The 7,850-nt window shown below is 39.9% G+C and overlaps 1 non-coding gene across 1 annotated transcript; it reads right to left on the bottom strand.

Annotated features, from left to right (window-relative positions):
* Window positions 1-7,477: 7,477 nt before the first annotated feature.
* LOC144712568 (small nucleolar RNA R71) lies at window positions 7,478-7,583 on the bottom strand. Its single transcript, XR_013583833.1, has one exon. It is a non-coding gene; the product is annotated as a small nucleolar RNA R71 (small nucleolar RNA).
* Between the last annotated feature and the right edge of the window lie 267 nt (window positions 7,584-7,850).

Genomic DNA, 7,850 nt, shown 5'->3' with positions numbered 1-7,850 from the left:
AAAGAAATATCCTTAGAGCAAAACTTATATCACTTCTGGACGACGGTCACTCATCAGGCCTCACTCAAGGAAATATGCTGCAATAACAGTCTCAAGAAACGTTAGATATAAATTAAGTTTTTTTTAAAAACTTAAGAAATTAAATACCTCGGTCGTGTCTTCGGATGGAGGAACATCGATGACATCGCCAGATTGCGTAGTAAGGCGCATCCAATAGTATAATGCACACAACATCTCAATACTCTCGATATCCAGGTTTGATCGTTCTGGCGTGACAATATTACTTCCGACTTAGAAGAGTCGCTCTGACGGTGTACTTGTCACTGGCACGGAGAGGTACTCCATGGCTAACTTTGCAAGATGTGGATAAGCACGGGCACCGGTGACCATCCACCATTTAAGAGGGCTTTCACCTTCTTGAGTAAGGGTCTCGTTGAGGTAGGCATCCAACTCCAGCTCGGGTCTTGCTTTTGGCTTGGATTGTATGTAAGCTTTGGCCTCTTTTATTGTCTTCGGAATTGCAGGAGTAAGCTGCTGATGGCCTACATCCTCATCCACCTCATTCTGATCGGGATGCTCATCAATACTTAGTGAATTCTATAGCCAAGATCGCAGATACGCAATAGAGTCTTCAAGAGTTCGAGGATCTATGAGAGCCATTTTTGTCGCTGGGTCAAGAAGAGTTGCTGCTGCGATGCATTCATTGCGGCGTATGATACTCTCATATTTGGAAAATTTATTCTTCAAGGCCGCGCACGCGTCCCTGATATGTTCCCTCTGTGAGTTTGGTAACATGTCCAGCACTGCAAATATATCATCCCTGTCAAATTGGTCTAGGACATCATTCATGTGATTTGCTACAGTCTTGATCATGACGAGCACCATCGTTGCAGTAACAACCTTGGAGCTACTTATGAAGTTTGTTACTTTGAGAAAGACTTCTAAGATTTTGCTAAAATCTTCCAACATCTGCCACTCATCTACCACTAAGCTATAATTCTACGCGTTCGTCGATATGAGCAGACGCGCCATGTGATCTAGAACCTCTCATTTATCGACAACACCTCTCAGCATAGTGTACATCAAGTTCCACCTTGTGGGGAAGTCCAGCAGCACCTTATTGTTGTTGGGCATATTGAAATTTTGGCATATCTGCAAGTAGTCTGCCCTCCGTTGGGAGGAGCGAGAAATAGCCTTCACTAATTCACGAACTTGGGCCACTGCCTCCCCCAAAGAGGTGTTGGTGCGTCCATACGATGTGTCGATGGGATCTCTGACTTCGTCAAACGCATACATCTCTGTTTCCTTCGGTGTCGCACATAGTGCTTTTAAACCTGCCTGCACGATCAGGTTCAAGACGTGTGCAACACATGGCACATGTCGGTCACTGCTAAAATCTGGATTCATGGAACGCAAGCTTATCGTCAGAAAGTGCATCATCGTAGTGTTATTCACAGCGTTGTCGGTCGTGACTGTAGAAATTTGCATGTTATTCAAAACTGAGATAAAAATTCTAAAATAATTTATCGCCAATAACAAGTTGCTATTGGAATATTTGTCATACCTTCGATTGAAGGTTGAAATCTTCTACGACCGCAATGATGAGTCCGCTTATCGTCTCCCTGTCGTGCTTGTCTTTGATATGACGTAGGCCAAGCACCTGCTCTTGAAGCTTCCATTCCGTATCAACCCAATGGGCGGTTACGCCTAACATCGAATGGTGGTTTGGAGTAGTCCAGGCGTCTACCGTGAGGGCCACACGGTGGACGTCATTAAACCTATTCGCTATGGCTGATTTAAGTTGGGTGTACAATGTCCTACCAGTCTCCTTGATAGCCCATCGTCCATACATCTTTATGTTGGACTGAGCTCTAAATCTCCATGCCCGTTGGAATTGCTCTGTATCGGCAAAAGACCAAGGCAATGCACTACGGGCAATAAGCCGGAGAATTTCTTGCCTCTCTGCCTCCTATGTTACTCTTGTGAAATACTGCTTCGTCGATGACAAATTTGAAAACACCTCTGCAAAAGAACGTTGCAGGGAGGGTATACCTTTCAGTTCATCGTATATCTTTCGATGAACCGTTAACAAATGTCGCCAAAAAACATTTGTGCTCCCATCTTTAGGCTGTTGGAAGTAGTGTTTACTTGCAGGGTTGATAGCACGACAAAGTTCTTGTGCTGGCGTGAAGTACTCGAATATTTTTGCTCTAGGTGGCTTCTTCGTATTTTGGCTCCGACATTGACGGTCATTCCTAACATCATCCTCAGCCCCAAGCGCTGGAACAACGGCATTTGTCTGATGTGGCACATTGTCGGCACTGGACTCCATAACCAAGTGAACTTAAAGTTTTAAAGAAAGGAAACCATAAGAAGAAGAAGAACCGTAGTAGCAAAATAAGAAAAACAAGAAAAAGAAGAGGGAAGAAAGGAAGAAGAATAAGAAGAAGTAGAAGAAGTAGAATAAGAAGAATATGAAGAAGAAGAACAAGAAAAAGAAGAGGAAGAAAAGGTAGAATGATAAGAAGAAGAAGCATAAGGAGAAGTTGACGAAGAAAGAAAATCAGAAGAAGAAGAAGAACTGTAGTAGCAAAAAAATAAAAACAAGAATAAGAAGAGGGAATAAAGGAAGAAGAAGTAGAAGAAGTAGAAGAAGTAGAAGAAGTAGAATAAGAAGAATATGAAGAAGAAGACAAGAGGAAGAAGATGACGAAGAGGAAGAAGAGAAACAAGAAGAAGTAGAAGGAGAAGTAGATGAAGAAAGAAAATCAGAAGAAGAAGAAGAACCGCAGAAGTAGAATATGACTAAGAATAAGTAGACGAAAAGGAATAACCAGAATACGAAGAGGAATAGCAGGAAGAAAAAGAAAAATAAGACTAAGATGAAGCAGAATAAGAAGACGAAGAGGAATAAGAAAAAGAGTGAGAAGAACAACAAGAAGAAGATGATGGTGCTGAAATGGTGCTGATGATGATGAAGATCAAGATGGAACGAATAAATCAAGCTCATACATGATCTACACTATGTCATTGAATCATAAAAATTGAATACCAAGAGAGAATATGAAATTGCTGGGGATGATGATTCTCGTCATATGCTAAGAAGAGCGAGAGATCAAGATAGAACATGATAATTAAAAACATAAAGATGAACAAAATAAAATTCATGTCATCACTACAGATCTAAATGGAGAACAACAAGAAAAAGAAGATAAATATATGGGAAAGGAGAAGATACCATCGGTGAAGAAGTAATACTGACAGTGCAGTAGTGGAGACTAGCGAGGAGCGGCCGACCGGGGTAGGAGTGGCCAGACGACTCAGCAGGGGCCAGGGGGAGCAGCCGCGGACTCAGTAGGGACATCGGTGGAGAGGAGGGGGGCAGCAGTGGAGAGGGGGGCAGGGGGGAGAGGGGCGAGATACGTAGAGGCATGAGGGTGTTCGAAGAAGAGTGCAGAGACACAAGGGGGAGAGCGCCGAAGGGGGACCGGGGGACAGGGGGGGGTTGGTTCCATTTTTCGTCGTCATCGTATCTGTTCCATTCAGTTACGTCGATAGACAAAAACGGAACGGAGTGGTGACGGAAACGAATGACGAAAATGATGAATTTTTTATGGAAAACGGACATCGGAATGGAATTCCATTCCAATACATTCTGTACGTCCATTTTCGTCATCCGTTTCCATCCTCCATGGCTACGCGCAGCCAAGCTGCACTGCCGCCCTGCCTAGCTGCGCTGCCCCGGAACGTGCCACCATGATGCTGCCCTCTCGTACCTGATCCCCTCCTTTGCCATCACTCTAGTGCCACATTACATCACTTGTTGAGCTACATCTGCCCTGTCTCTGGCACCCCTCCACCACACCAGCCCATACCGGCCCTCGCACCGAGGAAGACTCTAACGACAATCAACAATATCGATGAGGTACGCCATTCCCCTTGCTCGTCAGTTATATTACATCTTTCAGTATATCTTTCGACTGCAATCCACCGTGCTCAATTTAGTTTAGGTGAGAGAATATATCGAGAAAACTACAATCGAATGATTTCTTAGGTACGGGTTGAGCCCGTTTGTTACGTGCGAGCATCAACGGAATTATTTTGTTCGATGTCGTAGTCACCATCGTTGCCCCAATGAGGGTCAGAAGGTCGCTGTCACCATCACCGGCCGTCCACCCGAAACTTGGAGATCGACGAATTCTCACAAGTCGGGGCCTGCACATACTTCCACCTAGGACACATCATCACGTAGGTACATATCCCGTTAGGGAATTATTTGTCGAAGGACGTCCAGTTTGATATATATGGCGGCTACGCTGAGCTCAATAGAAATCTCTATGGAATATTACAAAAAATTCAATAAATATTTGATTTATTTCTGGTCTGGTTTGTCCTTTGGACCTAACCTGTCTTGTCGATTGGTCCACCCTAAAATGGGGGACCTACGGTCTTAGTTTGGTCTGGTCAAACTGGTATAAGTGGTTGTAGTGACAAACAAAATGGATGGAGTGACGAGCTGCCACCTTAACTTCAATTTTGCAAAATGATTCTTTACTATTTCACTTTAATGTAATTATTTAAAAATAATACTTACAGGTATTGGTGCTCCTCTTGACTTTTGAGACATAGGGATTGTGTTGAATTCAAAATATTATTTATAAATTAAAATTTTCAAATGGTTTTGGGTTAGTTAAGATTGATTGGGGCATTAGATATTGAATTCAGCTAACATATGCGCCATAGATGAAGGCATAATCTATTTGTCCTACTACTTTTTAAAAAAACCTGATTTTGGTTGTTTGTTAATCTCTTCTTAATTTTTTTGTTTAAAAAGGTAAAAGAGGCAAAATCATTCAACAATACTCATGTGGCTTAAGGAAAATATGAACGAAAGAATCATATTTGCTTCACATAGTTAAAATTTGAACAAGCTTTTGATACTTGGAATGGATATCGATATTGTACATTGACTAGTACAACACTACATAAGATTGAGCTATAGAATAACTTTTTTGTTATAAACATGTTTTCAATTTTATTTTCCCTTGTTTCATCATAGGAATTAGAAATTAAAGTAAAAGCTTCAGTTGACTACAAATGATATTATGAACATGGTCTTTGTGGTAATTATCATTTGAACAAGGAATAAGGTCTTCAGAAAGACAAATCACATAATAATGAAAGGGTAAGAGCATGAGAAATATTTCGCTGCTAGGTCAACAAAGCACATAGGATAGTGATAAATCAAATAGTAGATGCTAAATGACATGCTTGAGTGAACTGTTTAATGACTATAAATAATTATATTTATCATTTAAACATCATTTAGCACTTAATTCATGAAGTGGGCCTAAATTAGTAATCAAGCATTTCAAAGTATTCTTTTAGACTAACCCCACTTGACTCATAGAGTCAAGTAGAACAAATCTCACTTCTCTTGTATGATTTTTGACATTTTCAGGTTTAGGTATCATTTGAGGGTTATTGAGCTAAGGAAAATAGGTTCAAGAAGGCCCAACCACTTTCAGAGCTCAAAAAGTGGCCCAGAGTTATAGCTTGCATGACTTTAATGAGACTTTAATCAGCCTTTAAGCTTATTAAGGCCAAATCTTCAAAAAAAGGCAAGCCAAGTGAGCGACCATAATGAGGAGCAATCAGAGGACTCAAACCTGATTGGAGGACACCTCTTCACCAGGATTGAGGCTGCAGAAAAGATCTGGACCATTCAAGGCCTTAGGAGATCCAAGGGTCATCATTTCTCTCTCTTCCCTATATAAACCCCTCACAATCCAATGTAATACTCACTCTTGTTTTAATCTAAATCCAAGATTTAGTGGCCTGTGTGTAATTGTTCTTGAGTCATCTTACCTTTAGAGAGAGTTGGGTAGAGCAAGGGCATCCAGATCAAGAGCTGCTGGAGAAGTGGAAGAGTTATATTTCTCCAATTGAGTCATATTTCTCCACTTGTCCTTCAGATCAACCTGCGTCAATTATGAAAAATAATTATTCCATCATTAAAAACCCGCATCTTCTTTTGGTCAGAAAATAATAATTCCAGAAACTCGGCCTCAGTCCTTTCTTCGAACACCTCAGAATGGCGTTGCAAGATAAATTTCCACTGCCCAAAGCCGTGCCTTCATGAAAGATGAAATGGGCCACCAGTACTATACTCTTTTTCCAAAGAACCCAAAGAAAAAAAACACTATTTCGTAATATTTTAGTCCCCATGGGTTTCACATACTTCTCCACTGCCTTTCTCAAGGCTTCCTCTTTTTCCGTCGTCCATTTCTTCATCTTTCTCCTCCTTGCAAACTTCAAATCATTGTGCCTCTTTAAAGGAGAAACTCCGGTGATCACTATTTCTTCCCATCATCCCTATCTGTTCACCTTTGTCTGCAGGTTAGTCTTGGAGCACCTACCCAACATCCCAACAGTTCCAACGCCTCCAACATCTGGACGGTTAAATTTATTTTATTTTAAATTTAAAATAATTTCCAAAAAAATCTTAAAAATGCCCAAAAATCGTATTTTGTCTAATATTTCCTTCTAACACTAGTTTTCATATGGATAAAATTTCTTAATTATAATTCTGGTAAATATAATTACTTTGCTTTATAGGTGATAAAATTATAAGTATGAAACAAACTTATTCAAATCTACCAAAAAAATATTTTAAACTGAAAATTCACTAACTATTACTTTGCTCTCTGAGGATCGACCCTTACTCTCCCTAGGCTACTAAGGTTTGTAAATATCATTTTTTTAATTCTGATTACCTAAATGACTATAATTAGTGATTAATTTATCATTAATACACCCCAAAATCTGAGTTATCAACTGGCGCTCTTGCCGGGGAGCAAGGTGTTATAATTAATGGATTTATCATTTCACATTTAAATTTATCTTTTTTTTAAAGGGTGACTATCACCCTTAACCAAATAACTAACCTTCTTTTTAGCTTATGGTTTTGACAAGAGCTCAAGGATCATCAAAAACTATCAACGAAGGCCCTGCAGCACTACATCAAAAAGAAGTCTCACAAGAGGTTACCTCTACCCCTCCCTCTAAAGATATTTCCCAAGGTAAAATGACTGATAGTGAGGGACTTGAATTTCCTATGGAAAATAAAACCCTTAGAGAATCTTACAAACCAACTAGGAGTAAGCAAACTACTAAAATCCATGCACCCTTAGGATCTAATGTTTCTTTTAAAATTGACATGGATTTTCAAAATTCTTTACCTACCTTTAATGGATTACCTTCAGAAGATTTTTTATCATACCTTGATGAGTTTGCTGAAAAATGTTCCATCTATCAACTTCCTGGAATCTCCTCGGAAGTTTTGATGATGAAATATTTTTCGCTAACCCTCAAAGATAAAGCTAAGGAATGGTTTAGGAACTTGGGGATCACTTTCAAATCATGGGAAGAAATGAAAACTGTATGTTGAATAATTTCTACTCTCTTGGAGAAACCAATTCTCTTAGAAAAAAGATTCTACTTTTCTCACAAGGAGAGGAGACCTTGAATGAGGCTTGGGAGATATTTAAGGATCTCATTCGATGGTGTCCTCGTCAGGGAATGACCACAACTCAGGTATCTCAAATATTTTATGAGGGGATAAATGAGATCTCTAGAACCAAGCTAGATAATAGATGTAATGGAAGTTTCTTGGATAATTATGAAAAAGATCTTATCAGTATAATTAAAAGAGTTTCTGAGAATGAATTACAGACTAATGTTCTATCTAGAAGTGCTAGGCAAGGGAGAGGAAGACAAGGAGGAGTCCTGAATGTCAATGGCCTAGAAGCTAATGTTGAGATAGCGGGGTAAAGCGCGACATAGGGAGA

This window comes from Wolffia australiana, chromosome 14 (assembly GCF_029677425.1).
Source record: "Wolffia australiana isolate 7733 chromosome 14, ASM2967742v1".
NCBI lineage: Eukaryota > Viridiplantae > Streptophyta > Magnoliopsida > Alismatales > Araceae > Wolffia > Wolffia australiana.
Note: the sequence above shows the minus strand (reverse complement) of the source record. Positions and strands in the feature narration are given on the sequence as shown.